This window comes from Schistosoma mansoni, assembly GCF_000237925.1.
Source record: "Schistosoma mansoni, WGS project CABG00000000 data, supercontig 0167, strain Puerto Rico, whole genome shotgun sequence".
Classification (NCBI taxonomy): domain Eukaryota; kingdom Metazoa; phylum Platyhelminthes; class Trematoda; order Strigeidida; family Schistosomatidae; genus Schistosoma; species Schistosoma mansoni.
Genome location: NW_017386055.1, coordinates 421,211 through 424,524, shown reverse-complemented (window position 1 = coordinate 424,524; position 3,314 = coordinate 421,211).

Below are 3,314 nucleotides of genomic sequence, written 5' to 3'. Positions count from 1 at the left end.
CGAGTCAATAACAACTGAAGTACAATATGAGTTGAAAACTGGGCCACAGCAATTCTCATAAGTGTGTTGCCATGATTCATAAGATGCAGGTCAGAGATTTCAAGTAAGTTTATCAAGATAATGTTTTTCCACATATACTAAGGGATGGAAGCAGACAAGATCAAAATATCCGAAGTTTTAACATGATTGATAAAGTGTTCATCAAGTAACACCTTGTAAAGCATCGTTGGGAACCTGGAGTCATTGAGAGAAGGAAACGTTTCTACGAAAAGTCGATGGAACTATTGGTGCCTGGATTAGACAAATCAACCGAATCCACAGAGAAAGAAGGACGTTGAAGATGGCAGATAAACGAGTGTGTCTTCCACTAGAGATAAGTGCAGATTCTTTAATGATAGGAACTGCAACGAGCAGGAAAAGTGTGACACAAGACACTTTAGGGATGGGTGGTATGAGGACGGCCCCCGGGTTTACTCGAAGAAGCTCTAAGAAACTCAGAAAGAGACGGAAACATTCCGTCCAATCACTTTTTGGAATGGCATTACAAAATCTCAATGCGTAGTTTCCCCATTGAACAAATGCTAAGAACCACTGCACATGGATTGGATGAATGTAGTGGTGATTTCGTTTTTTACTAAAAACTATACATAACTGACAGTTTCGTACCATATTTTACACTATTGGGCATAAGATTTTGTAATGTTTGATTGAACCAATGATTCCTTTGTATTGATGACTACTTGATTTTGAATCCCAAGTATACTACATCCGTTCATGCTCATCTAATACCTCTTGAATAAATTGAGTTATTCCCGGGATTACTAGTTTACACTATAATTCAAATACTCTTTAACATCACATTGGCGTCGCGATGGAGCTTGTGATGGAACTGTTGGATATACATTCAGATTTCAATGCTTTTGATGAATACATGGAGAGGTTCGGAATCTGGGCTATGACCAAGGAAGATGATGAGGATATTAATATTGTGGCCCATTTTCTTACATTCATCGGAAAGGAGGCATGCTGCTTAATAAAGACTTTGGCTCTTCTAGACAAACTGATTTCACTCGCCTATGCTACTCTCAAGGAACTACTGTTGGACTATGTGAAGCATACAAATTTTGAATGCAGTAAAAAGGAAACATTCAATGACATGACATCAGGAATTCCACAACCTTACTACGTCGTCTCAGTCCAATACGCAATCAAGTTTATTCAGATAAAAATTCATTGAGTTGTGAAACAGTCCACGAAGATGAGCACTAGTTTAGTAAATGCTTGTTCTGCGGCAAGTTTCAACCATGTAATTCACGTGTATTTCGTAATTCTAAATGCTTCAAATGTGGTTAAACACTGGACACATTCGGTTAGTTTGCAATACCATGATTCATTCCGCTGAAACTAATACTAAAATTTATTATTGTGATCTTATTAGGTTGGATGCTCCCCATGATCACTCATCTTTATCTAATACTTCTAGAAGCGGTATAGCGTCACGTAACAGTTCAAAGTTGAATAAAATGCAGAATCATTGTGAGACAAAAGTTTTTAAACAACCAAATTGTTATCGGATTTCTCGTGTTATTGTGTCACATATGGTTTGTCCTAATGTTTCATATATTTCTGATGAAATTTCATACAACTCTGAGATAAAATGTTGAATGAGTCAAATCATGATAAAAAACCGGATTCAGTTTTGGCAGATGCTGATTTTCCTAGTGACCCATTATTCTCTAATGAAACCTCCTAATAAATTTGAGGGAAATATTTCAGAAAAATCAAATTCTGATATCATATCAAATGTCAGTAGTCCTCAAAATGAATTTATCTTTAATTATATTCCTAATGAATGTGACAAATATGTTCCGAATGAGTCGAATTCTAGTCACATTTCTGATGTTATTGTATCAGATGTTGGATATTCTCCAAACCAATATGTGTGTAGTAGAATTCCTAGTCAGTGGTATGATGAATCAGAGTGAATAGCAAGTTTCTCTGAAGCAACCAGAGAACCAGTTTGCACAGTCAGAGAATTCTGATCACGTCCAAGATTATCCTAATGAATATGAGGCAGATGAATGTTTTCCACTCGATTGTTTCGCAGGTAAACCAAGCCTAGATGAATCACATGTGTTGATTACATACACCAATGCATATCTATCTCCGTATTCTGATATGAATAACAAAATGAATATGTATCATAATTTTTATGCAAGTCAAAGTCACATGATGGAATACCTCAAACTATATATTAGTGTGTATCCACAAACACTTACATACAGTAATCGAAGCTTCAGATTTGAGAAGATAATGCAAATCGTAATTGTCAATTTGGTTATAATATTACGACGTTAGGACCCAATATTATTTCATGGAGGAGGATAGTGTTGGAAAGTCTATGATGCAAATCCTAAATATCAGTGATTTCACAACAAAACTGACCTGATTACTGAATCAATTCCAGGAATCAGGTGAGTCTGTTCCAGTTTTTGTTGTTTATACTAATATTAACGAGTGCATTCCGGATAATACAGAGTCTATATCCAACACACTGTGGAACAGACGCAGGATGAACTAAAGAAAAATACGTACAATCTATTACAGACACTTACACTCCAATTTGAGCTGCGGCGTTGTGGTGTTTATATGAACCAATGATTCCCTTGCATTGATTACTGTTTTGATTTTGAATTCCAAATACAGTACATTCTTACGTGTTCATCTAATACTTCTTGATTTAATTGCGCTGTGGCTGAGATTACTCGTTTATACAACAATTCAAATACTTCAAATCATCACAGATTTCTTCCCATTAGTCTTCTGTCTTTTATTTGTGACTTCGAGGGTATGAGTGTTCAAGTGCTCAAATATCAAGGATCTGAATTATGGATATGATACATGCCATGTGAATTCAATGTTGGATTAAAAAAACTGATATCTGAGACGTTATGAAGATACGTCTACGCGCGAGACTGTTAGGTCCTGGGTTGGAATCTCACGAGGCGGGATCGTGGATGCGCACTGATGAGGGGTCCCACAATAGGACGAAACGGCCGTTCAGTGTCGTAATAAGTATACAGCTAAACAAGAGTACTCATAAGATGTATGTGTATAGAATTACGAAGATATAAAAATGTGTGTCCATATTGCTTATGTGCAGAATAGTTGTTCTGTTGATAATAATAGCAAAACAATAGTCAAATACTATCTGAATTATGAAATTCTAATCAAAAGCTATAATAAATCATAAAGCTATGTAATAACAGATAAGTTACAACAAATTCATTTAACACAAGCAATATAATTTACTA